This window comes from Tympanuchus pallidicinctus, unplaced genomic scaffold, assembly GCF_026119805.1.
Source record: "Tympanuchus pallidicinctus isolate F22 unplaced genomic scaffold, pur_lepc_1.0 scaffold33, whole genome shotgun sequence".
NCBI lineage: Eukaryota > Metazoa > Chordata > Aves > Galliformes > Phasianidae > Tympanuchus > Tympanuchus pallidicinctus.
The window spans coordinates 2,069,435-2,090,794 of NW_026294751.1; the positions used below are offsets into that span (position 1 = coordinate 2,069,435).

Genomic DNA, 21,360 nt, shown 5'->3' on the forward strand with positions numbered 1-21,360 from the left:
CTGAAAGCACTTGGGCTTTGGGTGACCTGATGATTCTCTCCATGTTTTTGCTGGCAAGTGTTTAGAGCCCTGAACTTCTGGGCTTTTTGGGGTGTGCTCTTTTCCCACATGCAGCTACCTGCATGTCCCCAGGGCAAAGAAGCCTTTTCACTAACACAACACCAGAAAAGAGAAGCCAAATTCTGCCCACGTGCATTAAGAATACAATGAGTGTCTGCACAGGGTCGGACATCTTTCCTCCAAAGTCCCAGTGGAGCCCAGGCAGCCAGGCTGCTGTCACTGGTGAGGAAGCTCAGTCCCTATTTATACAATCAAGCACGTGTAAAGCTGATGAAAAGCTACCATGAAATCCCATTGCACAGCAGTAACAATGAGCAAGTGCTGGCTTCCAACACTGAGCGCCCTGCCAAGGAGCAGGCAAGCACCAATCCTGCTGGGCTGCAGGGTCCAGATGCTGCTGCTGCTGTCACAGCTCCTCTTTGAGCAGATCTGCATGAGACTGGTCACAGCTCAGCCACCTCTCCCTGCCTGCTTAAGCCCTTTGACAAAAATGAATGCCCAAAGACTTGATGGAGACTCCACTTGGTCCTTGCTAGAAGAGTCCTTATCTGTAATGAGCAGTGGGCTGGCACAGGCACTGTGTGTTTGCTGGCTGAGCGGGTGCACCAGGAGGATGCTGGGCTCTGCCTCTCATGCACCACATGCTCCTTTCAGGCTTAGTTCCCCCATTTTCTCTTTGGAGGAGACAATCCTCTTGGGAAAACATCCTGAGAATAGGGATGCAGGGCCCAGATGCTGAAGACAAGCAGATGAAGTTGTTTTCCATTCTCTTATTGTGCAATGGCTGCAGAGCTGGAGACGCTTTTCCTTTGCTACTGAATGTGGGGGCTGGGATGACAATACACATTGTCATTTATAAGCACTCCATGTCTCTCCTGGGAGCTACGTGCGTAAATCTTATATTTGCTTTAGCATCCTTTTGCTCTCTTGCATTTTGCATCTCACTCTCTGCCTGTGCTGTCTAACTGTGGGATGGATATCTCCAAACATCCAGTCCCAGGAGCACTGCGTCGGTGCTGCTGCCTTACTCCTCTCCTCCTACTGTATGGGAACGGCTCCTCCTCGAACACAACAAACTGCTCAGCAAACCCATCCCAGCCAACCATCTTGCTGCTGCCAGGTGCCCGAGCAAAGTGCTGAGGACATGGCCAAGAGCCTGCAAGAACTGACAAGCCCTTCCCTTTGTGCTTTGCATTTCCCATTCGAAATTTTATAGGATTTCCCCATCACTCGGAGTTAGGAATGTGCTCCCCAGCCACCGGTACCACCAAGCTGGCCATGGGAATGGCTCTCACGTGCCATCACAGCTCCTGGCCCCGCAGGGCTGCCTTGTGCCTGGCCCCTCTGCCTTTGGTGTCCCCGCCGTGGGGACTCATCGGCTGATGCCGCAGGATTTCCTCGCCCCGCCAGGGCTGCACAATAGCGGGGACAGGCTGCTCCGCAGACACCCTAATCCCCGGGTGATTGTGCCGTGCTTCGAGGGGGGACAGCGGCTCAATGATGCTTTGCAAGGCTAGCAGGAACGTTAATCCGTACAGGAGGAAAAGGTGACAATTATTGAATGCCGTGGCTGGGAGCTTTTGTGCTGCCCTTGGGATGATGGGCTCATCCTGGGCAGTGGTTTAGGCACTGATGAGGACCTGCGCTGCATGCGGCCACCTGAGCATTGCCTGGATACAGGCGTAGGGTGGGAGTAAGGACAGCATCTGCGACCTGAGCCGTGCTGCCAGATGTCTGCGCAGCCTGGCCCTGCTTCTGCTCTGTCCCTTTGAATTTCTGTCCGAGGAAGGGAATTTCTGCCATCATCCAATGAAAGCACAAACATGCACACGGCCAGCGCACCCAGCGGATGGCTCTGGAGAGCAGCGGAGTTTCTTATTGTCTGCGTTCAGCTTCCAGAAAATTGGGTGTCTCTTACAATTCAGAGCTTCCCTAGAAGAAGTGCAGTTGATGAGCTCCTGCTCTCCGGCCATACGCAGCTTTAGCAAGGACGGCATAGCAGGCGCATTTGTCATCCAAGGGAAAGGCAGGGAGGGGTCACACTGAGAGCAGCATGCCCTGCAACCTGCCCTGTGCTGCAAGGACCCTGTGCTGTCCCCACCTGACCCTGGGCATGACCCTGCTGTACACCGATAGCCAACAGCATCCCAAACACTGCACCGGTGGCAGCAGGGACATGTGAGTGGCCGGAGCAGGGGACAGAGCAGTGAGCAGACACAGGGCAGTGGGTGTAAGTGATGCTGTGTGGCTCATCTGGCCGCGTGCATGTGTGCTCTCTCCTATGTGCGTGTCTGAAGCGTTGCAGCTCCGTGGATTTCAGGCACCGCAGGCAGAGAGTACAAATCTGCATTTGATTAAAAGAGGCCTTTGTAATATAACCTATATGAGACTGCACTTAACACCCATCATCCTGAGGAAAGCCCAGGCACTCCTCCAGCCCGATGGGCTGCGTGCCTCTGGGGCAGATCTCCCAGGGACATGAGACTGCCGGGGCAGGAACTTGGACTGAGTTTCTGTGTGGATTCTTCCCCCTTCGAGAGAGGCACAATGGGGCTTTGCATGAGTGATACAAACATGCCAGTTGTACTTAAGGTTGACAAATAATGTAAACCACACAATCTGGTTTGAGGGAAACGACTTCACCACAATTTATTTTAGTGCTTTAAACATCACGCCAAACTCTGTAGTGAATTGCTAAATTAATGCCGGGCTGCCATCTAAATAGACATCTTCAGATCACAAGCATGTTATAGGGGGAACAGTTTCCTTTGAAATGGTTCCCACAGCTTAAAGGCTGTGCAGAGAAAAAATGTGCCCAGGATTCAATTGCTGCCAACATGTGGTGGCCACATTTCTCGGCCGCTATTGGCCAAGACGCTCTGCAAAGCTGAGGAAGCATCATTTGAGGTGGACTGATGAACTGGTGATTGTGGAGAGGCAGGGAATGCCATGGGCAGATCCCTCCAAGGAGAAAGATAGAGCAGAAGGGCACTCACTTCAAGCTCTTGGTTTGGAAGAGGTGAGCTCTGTCCAGGAACCCTCTGCACACTTTCTGTGTTGCTTGCGATGAAGCAGAGAGCCCGGCAAAAGCACGATGGATGTTTATTCTACTCATGATTTTCCATCACCTTCTTGGGTGATGTAATCAGCACTGCTGTGTTAACTCTGCTCCCCTGGTGGCAAGAGATCAATGGCAATTTCCACCCGCTTGCAGTGGTGTCCCAGATCTCATAAAAGAAAAGCTCATCAGGTTCATTGGGCAGCCAGGCTGCCAAGGGATAGGGCAGGCTCACTGGTGCTGCCAGGAACTAGAAGCTGTTTTAATACCTTTCTCATCCCAAAGTCCACGAATGCAGCAGTGGGGGGTAAAGAGAGCAGAGGTGAGCCTGTCCCTCAGCAGGCTGGAGCAGCTGGGGAGTGAAGCTGGGTGTGGAATGAAGGATGTGCTGAAGAAAATATCCTCATCCTCATCCTCATCCTCATCCATCGCCATCCTCACCAGCTGTTCCCTGGGTGCATCCAGCTGCTGGGTGCTGCAGAACTCATGAGGACAAATGCACAGCCCAGTGCTCACCCCAGCACTCTGCTGAGGTAATAGGGCCAGGAGAGCTGCCCCCTGTAGCCCTGGAGCAGGGAAGGCATAGATGCCACACGTGTGCTTCACATCCGCCCTTCAAGCTCTGGAGGTAGCCTTGCATCCAGCAGGCAGGCTGCTAGCAAGTACCCCATAGACAAAGGATGAGAAGACAAAGGAAAGGGAAGGGAGCTGTCACTTGGCCACTGTTCCCACCCAGGCAACTTGCTTTTTGTTTCCCCATCACCAACCCGAAATCCATCATCCATGCTTTCGTGGCTCGGTCGTTCTTTCCCCTTATGGTTTCCTTCAGCTGAGCTGGAGGAAGAATAAAGAAATGTCTTTCAGGGCCCCAGCCTCTTACAAGGCTCATAAATATGTCTCTGCTTAAAAACTCAAGGATTAATTAACTCATGAGTATCTCCCCTCCAAAGCTCTGGGAAAGAGCACCCTCCTGTGCAGGAGGCAGCCCTTCTGTGGGAGCAGGATGGGGATGGGAATGGGTGCATGGATCTCCAGCTCCCCACTGGCACTGCTACCACCAAGCCCCCAGCCTCATGGCTGCTGTGGGGCTGCGCTGCCTTTACTGTGTTTTCAATTAAGAGCAATTAGACAATACCCACACTTGGTGGTCTGTCATAAATTTTGTGGCTGACGGTGCCATGGGGAAGCTTTGAAACAGGGGTTGGTGGCTCTGGGCGCATCTCAGGGCTGGGTTTGTGAGAAGTGCCAGTCACCTTCCTCCCGTGTGACCCCAACGGGTGCCCAAAATGCAGTGCTGCCATTGAGTCCTGCGCCAGGGGAAACGCACTGCATTCATGGGTGCTCCTCCCAAGGGGGGGCAGTGGTGCAATGCTCGATGCCTGCACAGCACCTGGCCTGCATCCATCTGCCCTGGGGTCCCCTCTGGTTCCTGCTCCACACCCCAGCATGGTCATGCCCTCGCAGCCCCTGGGCAGGGTGGGTATCCACCGCAGCCGTTTGGTCCTTGGCACAGCGTGACCGCCCAGCAGTGGCCGGTCCCTGAAGAGCTGGAGCTGCCAGGAGCCACTCCTTCCTCAGTGGGTCCGCGCGGAGCTGGTACGAAACAAACAACTTTTGCAACATGTTTTGTTTTCCATCATTACATTTTAAAAAGTAAATAAATTAAAGCCATTACACTGCCACTTCGCTATGTCAAGTGTAACCTGAGTGCCGCTGGCACGGATGCAGCACGCGTTCTCCCCAAGGCTTTGTGGCACTCAGGAGCAGCGCAGGAACAGTCCCTGCCATGCCACCCCTCTGACTGTCACCTTCTCTCCTGCTGACCTTAGCCTGAGGCACACAGGGCTGGAAGCACAAAGGATGGGGTAGCTTTTGTAGGGCTGGCACAGGGCTGTTCTCCACCTGTCACCTGTTGCATCTCCCAGAGCAATCTCACAGAGCCCAGGCACAGGGCTGGAAGCATCTCACCTGCCATGCTCACACCTATCCACTGCAGGCAGAGCCAGGCTCTCATACAGCTCCAGGGTGATGCACTCCAAATCCTATTGGAAACACAAAGCAGAGAGGGGACCGCCCGTGCTGGGAGCACCACCAGATGCCTGCATTTTGTCCTCTCCATGAAGGATGCTGTCTGCACCAGGGACAGACCCTGATGCTTTTGGCATCGCACTCAAAGCACCCACTGATGTCATGTGAAGTGCAGCTTGGCCTTGGGTGTGAAGGGCTTGGCGTGGCTTCCAGTTGGCCTCCTCGCTGCTTCCCTCACTGCTCGGGGACGTGATTAATTTGCTCTATTGGAGGGGTAGCTTTCAGCTGAGAAGCAGGGATCTTCTGGTTTACCAGTTAGTGAAAGTGGCTTCCGAAGTGCAGGCCTCCCCTTCTGCTCACAATCTGATTAAGGAAGAGCAGCAGCAGCCCCGGGTTGCTGCCATCACATCACTGCCTGCTTTCGTCCCAACACCAAAATGTGTGAGCGTGGCAGCAAGCCCGGCCTCCATGCAGGTCTACCGTAGAGCAGTTGCCAAGAGCAGCAAAAAGAAGAGGAGCTCGTACTGTAGGAGCTGCTGCTGAGAAAGTGCTGCAGAAATCCAGCTGTGCTTTCACCTGGGTGTTCTGTGTTGGGCACTGGGCAGAGGGCACCGGGCAGCCCAGGGGGAGAGCAGCACGTGGGGCTTCGCTCTGAGCCAGAGAAGAGGAAACATTTCAACAAACCATTTTACCAGAAAACATGCAAGTGACTTTTTAAATAACAACATCCAAATGAAAACAATGTGAGCTTCAAAGCCTGTCCTCGAGATTCTTTGTGGTTCGGGGATTTTCTGAAAGGAGGACTCCTTCTGAGTCCAGAGAAAGCACCCAGACCCCCTCTCCCCTTCCCGGAGGTGCCTGCAGTGCCCACCCTGCTCAGTGCTGAGGATGCTGTGCTGCTTGGGGCTCTGCTGCCGCACAGATCGGCTGTTTGGTGGCTGCCCCTCTCCCAGCATTTACCAGTAACAGAGGCAGGAGCCCTGACGAGAAGCGTGGCAACTGCTGTGGTTGCTCTAAAAGCGGTCTCCTGTTACCGAAATGTAAATGTTGACGTTTTAGGAGAGGAGATGCTGATGAAAATGGAGCTGGCCCTGTTTGTTTGTTAAAGCAGCTATTTTAAACAAGGTCTGTTCACACAGCTTGCAATTCGGAAGGAAGTTTTTCCAGCCATAATATCCTAGCTCAGCGCTGGGCAGACAATGGTTCAGCAGTTGCCCTGGATTAGCTCAGTGAAGTCACCCCACGGAGCCCAGGGAAGGGCTTCTGGGAAGCGGCGGGGTTTAATTCAGCGCCGCGGGGCAGGCGGGCAGGGGGGGATGTCCTGCAGTGCTGGACACCGCACAGCTCTGCGTCTCAGGACAGCCCTCAGCACGTCCCTATCTTCGTTTTTCCCCAAGGAATAAAGCTCACCTTCAAATGTCACCTATTTATTTATTTGTTTTTGCAAATGAGAAGCATTTTTTCCTTAAAACGCTTCCCCAAGCAGTGAACCTGGGGCACGTCTATGTCCCTACCAGCAGCACCGGCAGTGGCACTGCTCTTTAGCAGCACACAGAGCCAGAACGATGAGAAGAAGCTCCTCCTGGAGCTGGGGAGGTTGCACGGTGTCTTTCAGGGCTGTGCCCTGTGCTTTGACCCGGGCCAAGCACTGTGCCATGCATCCTGCCCCGTGCCATATTCCATGCCATGCATCCCACCATCTGCCATGCCCCATGCCGTGCCCATCACCCTGTGCCATTCCCTGCACTGCAGCCACTGAGTACTGAAGCCCTGGCGTCACATCTGCTGCTCCCTGATGTGTTTACTTGGGGAAGCAGACGGGGCTCTTAGAGGGTGGCGGAGGCGGCAACACCAATTCCTTTATTCATTACAGTCTCATATACAAATAAAATCTTTACAAGCTTGACTTGAGCTTTTAAAAATGCCGTTTAGGACGTGTCATTTGTATTGTCTGCCTTCTGCTCCCTTGCACCACGGCTGATCTCAGCGGCAGTAAAATCCCTCTTCCACGTAAAACCCAAATGAGTTTATTTTATTTGCAGGGCAGGGTGAGGGGAGCATTCACCGAGCTGCTCCCGTTGTACCTCATGGCCCTGGGCTGCAGAGATGACCCTGTGTGTCCCCTTCATGCAACATCCTGTATGATTGTACTGGGGGAGTCTCAGAGAGTGGCTGTGGTGTTGCCAGAGACATTAGAAGGAGATGCAGAAGGTTGCAGCAAGGAAATGCCCTCCCTATCTCCAGCTGCTCCATGGGTGCCAAGGTGTGAAGGTTCTGACTCCAGACGTGCACATGGAAATGCTCCATGAAGGGGAATGAATTGCAGGAGCACTGGTCTGTAGCATGAGGTTTCTTTTGTGAAGGGCTGAGATGAAGCTTTCCATTTCTTCCTCCTCTTGGTGAATCTTATTGTGATTAAATTAAAGGAATTCTCGTTAAAATGTTAATATCCTTCTAAGACTGTTAGTTGTTTTTCTCAGCTCTCTCTGGTCTCCCTTCAGAGCTTTTGCTGCCTTTTCCTAACGTTTTCCAGCTTTTCCTCTCTTTTCTCACCGCCCCCTTTTTCCAACACTCACTGGAAAGTTACAGCCGCGACTGCCTGGTGGCTGCAGGCACTGAGTCACACGAGGATCCCCATTGCAGCTCGTAAACAGGAGAAAGACACTGCTGCCTTGGGCATGGGGCTGTGAACTGCCACCCCCAGCACTCCCAGGGGGCTGCTCCGGGGGCTCAGTGTGCCCTGGTGCCTGGCAAGGGGATGGGTTGGCAATGGGATGGGGATGGGAACAGGTAATGAGATGGGGAAGGGGATGAGATAAGGATGGGATGGAGATGGGAAAGGGGATGGGAATGGGGTTTGGATGGGATGGAAGGGGACGGGAATGGTGTTGGGATGGGAATGGGGATGGGAACGGGTAAAGAGTTGGGGATGCGGATGGAGATGGAGACAGGAATGGAGATGGGGACAGCTTTCAGAGTCGGGACAGCAGTGTCTACAGACTCTCTAAAACCATACTGAAAAGACCAGGAATGATATTTATTTTTTCCACAGCAAAGGAAAAATATGATTATTTGTGGGCATTTTCCATTCAGGAGCATCCAACACAAATGTATTGTTCCTCTTTGAATTCCCAAGCATATGGCATTGTGTGCTGTTAGAGTTTAATATTCTTTTCATTACTGATATCTAATACAGACAAGTCTTGAGGGTTACACAAAACATATGTGAACCTAATTTGTTTTTACTGTGCCACATGTTTTTACTCCCTGCATCATTCAATTAGCTTCTTTTTTTTTTTTTTTCCTTCTCAATCATGTGATCAGCAAAAACTTCATGCTATTTTTAAGCATGGTAAGAAAGTGAAAAACACATTTACTGTGACTGCAAAGTACGAGAAGTGTAGATTTCCCCTCCGCAAAAATAAATGTTACAGCATAAGAACAAAATGTGGTGCTGCTGCTATGAACATTGCATTTCTTTAGCAGTGCAGCTTTTCAAAATGCTGTACAGCTTTTTAGACAAATCCCTGAGAATTTTGGGCTTGAGATAATTAATCTGATTGACAGAGATGAGAACGAGCCTTGCAAGTAGAGAGATTAGTGGCCAGCAAATGCCACCTTCCCCTGTGTCATGGGGAACTTGCCATCTTCCTGCACCTCTTCATCCCTTGGCACCTTTCCCACCTCTCTGACGTCTCTTCCAAGAGACCAACATGAGTTCATTGGCTACGTCATCTTTAATGATTCTTCTCTTCCCTGGTGTTTTCATGGGATCAGTATTTGTCTGGAGATGCAAAAGGCATGGTTAGCCAAAAAGTATGGTTAGCTGTGGTGCTTTGCTCTCTGCTGGGCAATCAGGCTCCATCAACTGCTCAAATTGGGCCTGAGTTTGTTGGGGAATCTGGGAGACTGGAAATAAGGGGAACTGGGAAATGGGAAGAGTTTGGGAAGCTGTGTGCAGGGCTGTTGTTGGAAGAGAAGTTATGATGAACAAGAACTGACAGCCAGATGGAGATGTGGATGGATCAGAACCCAAGCTCTCTGTCCTTCAGTTCTTGGAGATCAGCAGGGAAACAGAGGCTGTTTCCCACCCACCTGGTGCCATTGGGAGACCCCTGCACACCAGGGTGTGGGTGTTCCCTGTGCAGCAGAGCACGGTGATGGCAGCATTGCCCCAATGCCAGTGGGTGCCTGATGGCCAGAAGAACCTGAGCCTCAGCAGCTCACCATGCCAGCGAGCTTCAGACAGCCCCACACGCAGGAAATCCTGGTGCTGCCACATGCTGCACACATGTGCCTTATTAGCAGTGTCAGAAGCCTCCAGCTTGTGGGTGACTGCTAACCACAACCACCAGCGTGAACCTCCTGCTTGGGGGTCATTCACAACAACCCGCAGAAATGCCTCAGAGTTGGGCCATGTTGAAAGGAGCTGGTGGGTTCCTAATAAATAAATAAATAAAATAGAACCCCTTTATTATTTACTTATTGGGCCTCCTGGAATTTGGGAGTACTGCAGTAAAAAGACTGGGGACATCTGGAACCCCCCAGACCAGGAATCCAAGGGTGGCCATAGTAGGACAGTCTGATTTGTGGCCTGAGATCATGTTTTCCAGGCTCTGTCTGCTCTGTTGCAGATACTCATGGGTGCTCACCTACCCAACGATGACCATGGTCTGGTGTCTGAGCCATCAGGACATCTAAGGCGAGCCTGAACCCAAGCTACAGACATCCTCACCATACGTCTCTATCACAACAGCTGACCTACCATTGCTGCAGATGGTTCTAATTGCAATTAAAGCATTGAAGGGATCAAAAGTTTGGGCACACTGTGCATTAGAAATGCACCTTCATCTCATGCCTTCCAGCATTACAGACTTAAGTTCCTTCCATCGCAGTGAGGCTGTGAGATCTCCTGCATGCACACAGGTATAGCAGAGCTCTTACTTTGGGGATGTGATATTACAGCAAAGCCCCAGACAGGACAAGATGAGAGCCAAGCAATAGTCCTTGGTGGGTCAGCAGCTCCAGGCTGAACTCTAGGAGGCAGTTCTTCGCCCAGCAGTGCTCCATCTGAGGCACCCGTGCACTGTGTGGGAGCCACACCATGGGAAGCACACAGCTGGGTGCTTGTCCCTCCATGCACCCATCTGTGGAATGGGAGAGCAGAAGCAGCCCACCTAAGCCAAGGAGAAATTAAATCTTACTTTACAAAACGTTGCATTGAGTGATGGAAAGGAAGAACAGGACAACCCAGCAGCATTCCCAAGTTTCTTCTCCCTTCAGGAGGAAAACTCTGCAGAAACCACAGTTAGGTGTTGGATGGGGACCCCCAGCTTGCACTGCAGGCAGAGGCCAGGCTGCAGTGCACAGAGCTGGGAGGGTGCATGCCATTTGAACCATGGGGTGCTGCACCACACATCTGGGTCAGATACTGCCAGCATAAATAATCCATTGTGCTCAGGAGCCTGAGTCAGCCGTGCAGCTGGGTTCTCCGGCAGGTCAAGACTCATGCTGGATCTGTGTCATGGAGTGTGTCTAACCTGAGCTTCTTTTGTTATGGGCAGAGCCCAGTCTTCAAAGGGTTAAGGGTAATTTGAATGATTCCTTTTGTTTAGATTCATTTCAGGTTTCGTGATTTCTGTTATTACTGCATAAAATCACTTGCAGGCACTCGAGGTGGGGGCTGGAGGGAAGTATAGCTGTAACAGATGTGAGCTAATTGGAAGCACAGCAGCAGCACCAGCAAGTGCTGCGCAGCGCTTTGGAGGCCGAGAGCAGCCACAAAGGCTTTGTCACACCCTATCTGTGAATTACACTGGCCGCAGGGAGAAACAGCAAAGGAGAAAACATGCCAGGGTAGGATGGAGAATGCTAAATAGCGAGGCCGAACTTCAGCCAGCATCTCAGCCCTCCTCGCCCTGGGCCACCGTCAGCTGAGATAACAGCACCAGGTGCTGCCCAGCTCCCAGCTCCTCGGCTGTGCTTTGAAGTTGGATCCTTCTGATTTCTGTTCAGTTTACAAATAAGGCTGGCTGTGCCAAGGCAAAGAGGATGATGCCTGCGGAAAGCAGCCCTTTCTGGGTGCGACTGCTGCTGGGATGGACAGAGCTGGGGGCAGTGCTCTGTGGATGAGCAGTGTGCTGCCAGATAGGGACATCTGCTGCAATGCCACATCTGGGATGGGACAGGGTTGGGATGTGACAGGATGGGATGGGACACCTCATCCTACAACCAGTTGAGGAGCCAGCCTGCTGCGTTCCTTTCTGCTGGAAAACATTTGCTGTACCACAGCTCCATTAGTCAGGGCAAGTCTTAGAGCTGCCAGATTATTCATTGCAGCTATTCAATATTCATAATATTAATAAATACCACTCGGAGAGCCATTCAGCAGGCTGCAGTGAGGCAGGCTGGCAGCTGCTGCTTTCATAACTTCACCACCGGCTGCTCCTTTGAAGCAACACATTGGAGAATTTTGGGGGCAGTTTCCAAACATGGATTAAAGCCCTAAAATCCCATCTGTGCAAGAAAACTACAGTAGCAGAGTCATTCAGCTGTCAGTAAACCACACAAGCTTGTGACAAGCATCACCTCTGTATTCTTCCAGCAGCAGGGCAGCTCCCATCGCTTCCAAACACCGCTGTGAGATGCCGCTGCCACCAGGGATGCTGCTGTGTGAGCTGAAGGCCACAAAAGAGGGTGGCAGAGAGGTGTCAGTGAGGCCCCTCCAAGCCAGCCACCAGGTGTCTGCCCCACTGGTAGCCCCACAGCTCCAGCACCATCATGCTTTCTGCCTCCTGCTGCCCACCAGCCTGCCTGCAGCAGGGAGCAGAGCACAGCCAGGCTGCCTGCGAGGCACTGCTCAGGTCTGCTTTGCTTCCCCAGAGCAGAGCAAAAGCTCCTGTTACAGTAACACCCACAGGAACAGCCCCACCATGCTGAGAGGCACAGGGTGCCCCAACCTGCCCCAAACCTGTGCTCCGCCCTGCGAGACTGGGGGAATCTGAGAGGTCTGCACAATAAAAATTCAAAGCATCCCAATCCAATAACCAGATGGAGCTGCAGGTGCTAATGAGATTGTGCATTGTCTGTCGTTCCCCAGCTTGCATCTGTCAAGGGCTTTCTATGCCCCACCATGGCAACATTTGCTTTAATTAAAGAATCTCCGCGCTGCACCAGAGGGCAGATTCACCCCAGCCAGGATTTGCTGCATTCACCGAGCTGCTAGACAGTCTGTCTCTTGCTGGGGATTAGGCTCCGGGAAACTCTCAGGCTGTTTGGCATAGAAAAGCGGGAGAGTTTCTATGGGACTTTGAAGGACATAGTTCAATTAACTTTTCTCACCCTCTCTTTGGGCCAGACACAGGGTACGTCTGGTGGCTCGCACCCCCGGCAGGTGATGGGGCTCAGGATTAATTACAGAGCTGACATTCCCGGAACTCTGCTCTCCCAGGAAAGCCGCCGGGTGCTGGGAGCTGTCGGTTCCCAGCCGCCTCCTGCTCCTCTCCCACTGCTGACTGCCTCCATCCCCATCACGGTGCTGGAAAATCCCATCCATCACCAAGCTGCTGGCACTGCTGCGGGTCCTGCACAGCCTGCTTGCTCCAGATCTCAGCCATCAGAAAACAGTGGAATAAATCACTGACAAAACGTTAGAGAAAGATAGCAGTGTGTCTTCTCATATGTTGTCATGATACTTGGTTCTTATTCTTTGAAAATCACTGCCTCTGGCATCTTTGGGAGGGAGTGAGGAGGACAGGCTCTGCTATGGGGGCTCCTCTGCTCCCCCAAACCTGCAGCTTATCCATGAGATGCTCATAGATGTCTGCTCTTGGGCCACAGCACAAAACACTTTCCCTGCACCACCGGGACAAGACTCCTGCAGTCCATCATTTTCAATCATTCCTTCTCTATTTGGCCTTGTATCAATAGGACACAGCTTCTACCATGTGTTGGAAACCAGCCTTTAGCTCATCATGTCCCCCCCCAACAGGTTTGGAGCACAGCCTCCCATGCCCACCAGTGATGCCATCTACCAGCACTGCATTGCTGATGCTCAGAGGCATTCTGGCAGCACCACTCCCCAGGCACATCCTGCACAGGGCTCTTCTCCATAAACCTCTGCAGCAGCAGGTGGGATGGTTACAGTGACCAGGGTGCTGGGAAGAGGAACAAGGTTAAGGGCAAAACAAAAGCCTAAGCTCTGGGTTTGAGATTTGGCTTGGATTTGGTCGGTGGCGATGTATTCTCAAGAAGCTTTGCCACTCAGCCGTTGGGATGTGCAGTGCTGCTACCTGGGCTCGCTCAGCCTGAGTGTTAATGAACGTTGGAAGAAGGCATCAGAACAGAGACAGCGGTGGGAAATGTGTCTGCCCATATCCTGCCAAAGGACGAGGCTCAGCTCCCAAAATCACAGCACCTTGTGCAACCTGGTCGATAGAACCAAAAGGTCTTTCGAAAGAAATCTGGAAGTGGATTGTTGATGCTATCAAAGCATCCTGTTTTGACATTTTCTGAATGAATCATTTTGGATTTTTTTTTTTAATTTGAAATGACCTCACCGCCTTCTTTTATATTTTCTTTTATCTTTTTTAGGGTTAGAATGGAATAGATTGTAAAACGTCATAACCAAAACAAAACAAGCGATCTATGCCTCAGCGAAGCATTTTATCCCCTCTCCTTCAACATTTCCTTTTAGGTTTTATTTTCTGTAGTGGAGAATTTCTAAATATTTGAGTTTTGCTCCACCTTGAAGCCAAACTTTGCAGTCTCAGGATGATCCCACCATTGCAGATGCTCGGCTCCTCTCCGGCACTGCAGGGTTTGTGCCTCCCATCCCCTGGGACCCCATGTTGGGTGGCTGGGGGAGCGAGCGGCCGTGGGTGGCCCCGACCTGGCTGGGGGTGACCTAACAATTAGCACTATCTGACAACGTGTTAGGATTAGAAAACTCATCAGAGAAATCTCCAAAATGAACGTTTTTTGGTGTGTGTGTGCGAGTTCAGCTTTTCTGCCCCAACCAGGAACAGATGTCTGAACTGGTTGATGAATTGGAAACATCTGAAACAACTTTCCAAGCTGAAGTACAATAAATATACCTTTCATCACAATCCCTGCAAGAGGGTTTTAGAGGCAAAAATCACTGAAGTGTGTAATACGGCCCATGGTGAAGAATCATTATAACAAATGAACCAAATTAAATGAGCATTTCTCCCCTTCTCATTGACTTGCCCGGGACTCCAGGTGTCACCTTCTCAGCTTTGTCCTGCTGGCCTTCACTGTTTGCTCTGTGGACACAACAGGGCTGCTCCTGGGTCCCCAGGCACGGCTCTGAGCTGCTCACCACCTCTTCACAGATGGGACCCTCAGATCCACCCGACGCTTTTTTCAGCACTGCATGGCAAAATGATGGAGTGCTCCAGGGCTACGGCTGTCTCCTGTAGCTCCAGTCCCCCCACGCTGGGGCTCACAGTCTGTCTGGGAGCGAGCGCTGTCGGGACCAGAAGCAATCAGCAAAGCATCCTCGTGGGTTAGCACCAGAAACATCTGTCAGAGCCGTGGAGGGCATCCTGCCAAAGTTCAAGTGGCTGTCATTCCCGCTGTTGATCCCATGACCTGGAGAGATGAGAATCTTTCAGCAGGAGTTGTCAGGAAGAGTTTATTTTTCCATGTCTCCACTTGGCTTATTCCACCGAACAAAGTCATGTTCTATTGATTTATTCTGAGATCACATTTATTTTCCCCTTAGAAATAAAACCCAATATTTCTCCCCTTCAAAAATTCATGTGCTTTGCATGGGATTTGAGGGCCCAATTTTCAAGTGTGAGCACATCCATAAAAAACTCACGCGCCAGCAGGTAGCACCATTTACACTTAGGAACCTGATACTGGAACATGTGCTTGTGCTCAATGAGAAGAGCGACTCATTGCCTCGCAGCAGTTCGGCTTAGGAGGGGAATTCACTCCTGTTCACATTCCGCAGCAGCTCAGGGCTCTGCAGGCACACACCAGTGCTGGGCACACATCAGTAACAAACTCACTCTGTTAGCTAACAGCCATGCACTTTATTACACCAATGCGTTATCAGAATGGTTAAAACATCCCACTCCATTTTCAGCTGGGGGCTCAGTGAGGGCTGGGAGCTCTGGGGCTATGGCACAGCCTCTGCAATGAGATGCTGCTGCTCACACATCACTTCTGTGCCTTAGATGATGGCACCTCTTCTGAAAAGGAAGGCTCATTTCTTCCAGCTTGTCAGGACTGTTCCTGTCAAATACCCAGAGATGTGGTGGTTGCCCCATCCCTGAAAACACACCCAAGAGCAGGCTGGAGGAGCTCTGAGCACCTGATGGAGCTGTGGGTGCCCCTGGTCATTGCAATAGGGTTGGACTGGATGACCTTTAAAGGTCCCTTCCAACTCTAAGGAATCTGTGATTCTATGATTCTACTGCAATGATGGCAATCCTGGTTCTGCAGCCACTCTGTGCAGAATAGCACAGCACCAGGGCTGTCTCGAGAGCGTGAGCACTAATAAGCCATCTCTGCTAATTACCTGCTGGGCAGCCCAATGTTTGTCCTAATGAGCAGCACTGCCCTCCAACAGCCATGTCAGGAGCCAGGCTCTGGGGATGCAGCAGTGACAACGCACAGCTGGGGTGGTGCTGGATGAGAACTAGGTTTACTTCATTTTAGTTTCTCTTCTTATTCTCTAGTCCACTTTTCCTATTCTATTTCTACAACTAGAAAACTCAAAATCCTTCCCTGGCCCTTACAGCAAACAGCCAGCTGCACAGAGGCCATTGCACAGCTGTCAGGCACCTTGCACTATGAGCAGCTGCTTCCAACTCAAGTCAAATGGGCTGATGTTTGTTCTGCTGCATCCTTGCCGTGGGATGCATTCTTTCTTTCACTGCATTTTGCTTTGTTTTCTGGAAGGTTTCACCTGTCTTGAGAAGCTCCCACACTTTCCTGCCCTGAACCAGAGGACTGAAATTTGGCAGGCAGCAGACCTAGAGATGCACTTTTTGTAGTCCTTTCAGAAAATAAAAACACAGTGCATATGTTTGGTCAAAGTACAAGCCGTTGAAATACCCTCTCACACACACATCCCGCCCTGTGCACCATGCAGCCCATGCCATGCACCCTGCACTGTGCATCCCACACTCACTACTTCACACCCTACATGGGGACAGATTCCTGTCCCACATAACAAAGCCAGCACTGCTGTGTTCCCTGGCACAGCCTCTGTTTCCCATCGTCTGTTCCCGTTCAGATGCAGCTCAGCGGCAACCCAGCGCCTGCATGAGAACTTGCTCCATCTGAGGCAGCTTTCTCATTTAAGAAAAAAAAATACTCTGGAAGCCACTGCCTCCCTCCCCTTGCCAGCAAGTTTAGAGTTTCATAAAGCCCGTGTGGTAATAGGTTACAAATGTACCTATCCGTTTTACATTTGTTTTTATTCAGTCCCCGTGAGCGCCCTGCAAACCCCGACCCAGGCAGGGGAAGGCTGCCCTGCCCTGCCAGCTCTTTCCCCTCTCTCCTCTCCAGAGAAGGCCATGAGTGAATTGTTCTTCCATAATCTAAACCAACACTCCTCCCTGGCAAATTGGATTTCAGTTAAACCCTATGACTTATGTGCAAATCCTCACAGCGGATCGCCTTGCGCAAAGCTCCCCGCAGGGCGATGACAGGCATGCAGAGCCACAGCCTGCCTGGCTGCTGCATGGGGTGGCGTGGCCACTGCAAGCCTGCAGGCATTGCACCCTTGGGTGCTGGGTTTTGCACCCCTGCATGGTGGGCATTGTGTCCTTTGGTGATGGGCACTGCCTCCCTGTTTGATGGGCACTGCATTTTCTGATGATGGGCATTACATCCTTAGGTAATGGGCATTGCATCCCTGGTTTATGGATATTGCATCCCTGGTCAATAGGCATTGCATCCTTTCTTTGATGGTGGGCACTGCATCCCTGGTTGTTGGGCCTTGCATCCGTAGGTGATGGGCATTGCACCTCCATGTCCTGAGTATCACACTCTCAGGCCTTAGCATTGCACCTCCACGCCATGGGCATTGCATCTCCATTTAAGAAGCCAAAAAACAATCCCAGCAATGAGATAAATAGCAAAGGCTGAGTTCTAAAGGCTTCATTTTAACGTCAGAAGTTCAAAACAGAGAATGTATCACAGTCAACTATCAGTTCCAGTAAGTAGGCACTAGCTAGGTATCATACGAGATGTATTTTTTTTCTGAACGTTTTTGAACTTCTGAAGATATTATAAAGCACAGTTCCCAGATGAGTCAACCAAAAAGGTCTTATTTGGATCATGTGAAACTGAAACTGAGCAAAGCCACCCATTTCTAATTTAGTTACATGGTGATTACATGGGTTCTCAGCCGAAAAGCAACAAGGACTTTTCCATGATGAATGAACATTTTCAGTGTCTGGAGTAGCAGCTGTCACACAGCTTGTCCTTCCGCCAAGGGAAGAACTCCAAGGGGATATCTCCACTTTGGCTTCAATTTCATTTCCTGGTTTTGAGATGTGGGACGACACGCATCCAACACTGCACACCCAAGGCCCTGAGCTCCGCATGCAGCCATGAGGGCGCAGCCATGGGGATGTGAGTGGGCTCTCTCCCTTTGCTGCAGCTTTGTGATATTGGAGCGAAAGCAGCAGCAAAGAGTGGGATCCACTTCCTGCGCAGTTATTTAGAGATATTATCAGGTCCTCCGTGATCAACTCTGCTACGGAGAGCTCTCAGATGGAAAAAATCTATTTAACTTTGTGGTCTGTTAGCAATTTAAGTCGAAGAAGTGGTGTTTGGTTCTATTGTTTTCAGCCTGCAATGTTCGTGTGAAAGATTTCTTTGATTCGGGATGCTGCAATATACAGAGGAAACTGTACACACCATGCAGTAACAGCACACTTGTGAAAATGCAGATAATTGACCAGGAGCTGACTGGGAGGGAGATACCAATGTTGTTTGCTTAAAAGGATGTCATCAACTTAAAAATCATGTTGCATTTACAAGTTACTTCACATGCTAAGATAGGCGAGACCTTGGAGCAATCCTCCAATGACTAAATGAAAGAGGTCACAAATTTTCCTCTATTTCACCCACTTCTGCTGGGCTTTTTGCTGTGTGTTGCCCATGCCCTGCAATCCCCCTCGCTGCAAGCTTGCACACTGTATAATCAATGGATATCAAGGTGTTACAATCACAATATAATCAACAGAGTTAGGCAAAGCGGACAATGATAACAAAAGCAAATAAAATGGAAGGCTTACCCTTCAGCTGGGCTCACCACAAAACACCAATAGAGGCAACCTCCAGAAGAGATCCTTCCCCTCTGGTAGCCAGCTCTTAAATAGGTCTAGGAGGGTGCAGCCTGTCTTCATCCCTTCCAGCAGCACAGGTGAATTGCCTTCACTGTGCTCCTCTGGCTGGCTCATGGCTCACCTCAGGTGATCAATCAGAGGTTCAGGCCGTGACTCAGTAGTTCCCATACACACACATAGAGCAAAGTCTGGCTGTAGGGAAACCAAACCCATGTGCTCAGCCTGGCCAGAATGGAGCTGTGTGATCAAAGAGGTTTTCCCTCACCTCCAACCCTGCACCTGGGGCAGAAGATGCTCACTTGCCATGGGACTCCCCCCCCCCCCTAAGGAAGCTCCAGCAGGGCTCACAGTTTAATCCCATCCCTGACTATTTCTATTTGTCCAATTCCAAATCTGGTCTGCGTTAATCAGCCCCATTGTTTTAATTAGAATATCTCAAAGATGAGCAGCAGCAGTCCTTGCGGTGATTTCTTTGGAGCTGCTCTCTCTCTGTGGTTAGATATTGCTGTAGGGATGAGGTTCCTGTGCCCGTCTTCTTCTGGTGGCACAACTGGTGTGGGGCTGTGAGGAAGAAGTGAGCAGCACCAGGGAGGCAGGAGGGGCTGTGAGGTGGCAGGTGGAAGGAGGAAGTGCCCCGAGGGTTGGGGTTCCTATCCTCTGCACCACGATCCCACTGCGATTAACTGGGAATGCCCAGCAGAATGATTTCCATCCTCTCTGCAATTGTGTATTTGAGGGCTCCCATTATGCCTGTGCAGACCCAGACTGAACAAGGGCAATTCTGCTGAGCCCTCAGGGTGGTTTCCAGACCCTGCCAGTCCCCCCAGCAGGGTCCATCTCATGCCCCCGAGCAGCGCAGGGTGGAACCTGTGGGTTTGAGCAAGGCAATGGGCAGCTGAGCCTGATTCCCAAGCTGCAATTGTGGCCACAGCAATGGGCTCTGCTCCGTGCTCTGCTTTTATGAATTTGATTGAAGCAGAGAAAGATCTCACTTCATTCAGCCCCCAGCTGAATTACGAGCAGCAGTCCTGGGGCTCTGCTCTCATAAATGAAATACATGCTGCAATGACTGCTCCATTTGCCAAGAGCTGTTAATCGGTGACCCAGCGCGGTGCTCGTAATCTGGCATTTTCCTGATTTCACCAACCTCTTCCAGCAGTTTATGAGCACTGAGCCATATCAGAAGAGCACAGAGGCAGGGCTAACCTCACTGCTGCCATGGGATAAAGCAGAAAGAGGATATTTTTTTTTTATGTGGGCAAGTGCCACCGAGCCAGTCAAGAAGGCAGAGAGCCCTGGCCAAGGAGAAAATGGCCCAAAAGCTCATATGGGATTAGGCCAAACCATCCCAGCTGCAATGTTACCTGCTTTAACAGCATCACATCTGCTGCATTTGATACCATTGGTGTTTACTGTGCTTTAAGGATCAGCATAGACGCTGATGTAGCACATAGTCAAACCAAACTTGGCTTACTAACTCCACAGTGACATTCAGCAAATCTGCTTTCTATTATTATTTATTTTATCCATTTAATGATGCAGCAGGGACGGCTCTGTAATTAAGATCAAACTGGATTTTTCACTCAAAGTAAAACTCTCATTGCAAACTCCCCCTGAAACGTCGGCGCTTGAACAAGAATGCTGCTGCTGAGGTTTTACAAGCACGTCTCCCAGGTCAGCTATTGCAGTGGGAATGTCCCTGAAGGAGAAGATCCCCCAAGTGGGGATGTCCCATGCACCCGGTGCTCAGGGGCACTGTCCCCACGAGGTCCCTGCGCTGCTCCTGTCAGCATGTAGCAATGAAGCAAGGCCCCATAAAAGCAGCACTTCTGGTGCTTCTTGGAATTCAGACGAGCTGTACCCAGTAGAGACCGTGAGACTCAACACAATGTAGTTTTGTAATTTTAATGAAATACAAAGATCTACCAGCAGTCTGGAAGCAGATACCCAGAAAGCAAGGCTCCCTGCTGGTGTCAGCCCTCACCGTGCCACCCAGCTCCCAAGCAGACAGCACTGCCAGCAAGCAATTAAACTGTGGCTTCAGATGGGATTCATCCTTATCTGCTTGCATTGGCCTTAAGTTCTTTGGAGGAGCCATAGCTGAAAAAGCAAGGCAGCAGGGCTGTGCTGTGAGGCTGTGCCCTGGGCAGCGTGGTGCAGCGCCTGGCTTCGTAGGGCGTCTGCATGGGGGAAGGTACATGGCAAAGTATACCTCACATCAACCCAAAACCTGGCTCCGAATTTCGGTCATGGCACCTGGCAGCTGTTGGATAATGCCAATCATGAGTGAAGAGGGACAGATAAAGGTGATGCTGAATGATCCTGATCGAGCCTGGGGTTATTGCATTTCTCCATGCTCTGTTCTTTTTAGGATTTAATGCTGCCAAAGCCCGGCCATGCACAACCTTCCAGATGAAATCCCACTCTTACTTGGGGGAAGCAGCTTCATTCACCAAAGGATAAAGGAAGATGTTTCCCATTAACACATCTAACACCCCCATTAGAACATTCCTGGTTGTGCTGAAGTGCTAATGAGATTTCAATCTTAGATTCTAGGAGGAGAGACAGTAATTGGGGCACATTTCATTTTCACGGCTGGAGAGGCTGATTTAATTGCCTGAGATTAACCCTTCTGCATGAGACAGCAGCTCTCCTGGATGGCAGCAAGGAGGAAATGATCAAACACCTCAGCAATGATTGGATGACCGATGGCAGGTGCAAAAGCAGGTGAAAATGGAACAGCTTTGCACTGTGTTCATCCCCACCGGGGAGGTGGGTGCAGAGCTGCAGGCAGATGCGTAAAAACAATTTAATTTCATGCTTTAATTCTCTAAAGCTTTTGCATGCCCTGTGTCGTGCAGGCAAGGGGATCTGCACCCT

General features: G+C 50.9%; 1 long non-coding RNA gene across 1 annotated transcript; it reads right to left on the minus strand.

Moving 5' to 3' along the window:
* Positions 1–13,806: 13,806 nt before the first annotated feature.
* LOC128088361 (uncharacterized) lies at positions 13,807–18,474 on the minus strand. Its single transcript, XR_008210229.1, has 2 exons — positions 18,430–18,474; positions 13,807–14,758 (listed from the first exon to the last, which is right to left on the minus strand). It is a non-coding gene; the product is annotated as an uncharacterized LOC128088361 (long non-coding RNA).
* Between the last annotated feature and the right edge of the window lie 2,886 nt (positions 18,475–21,360).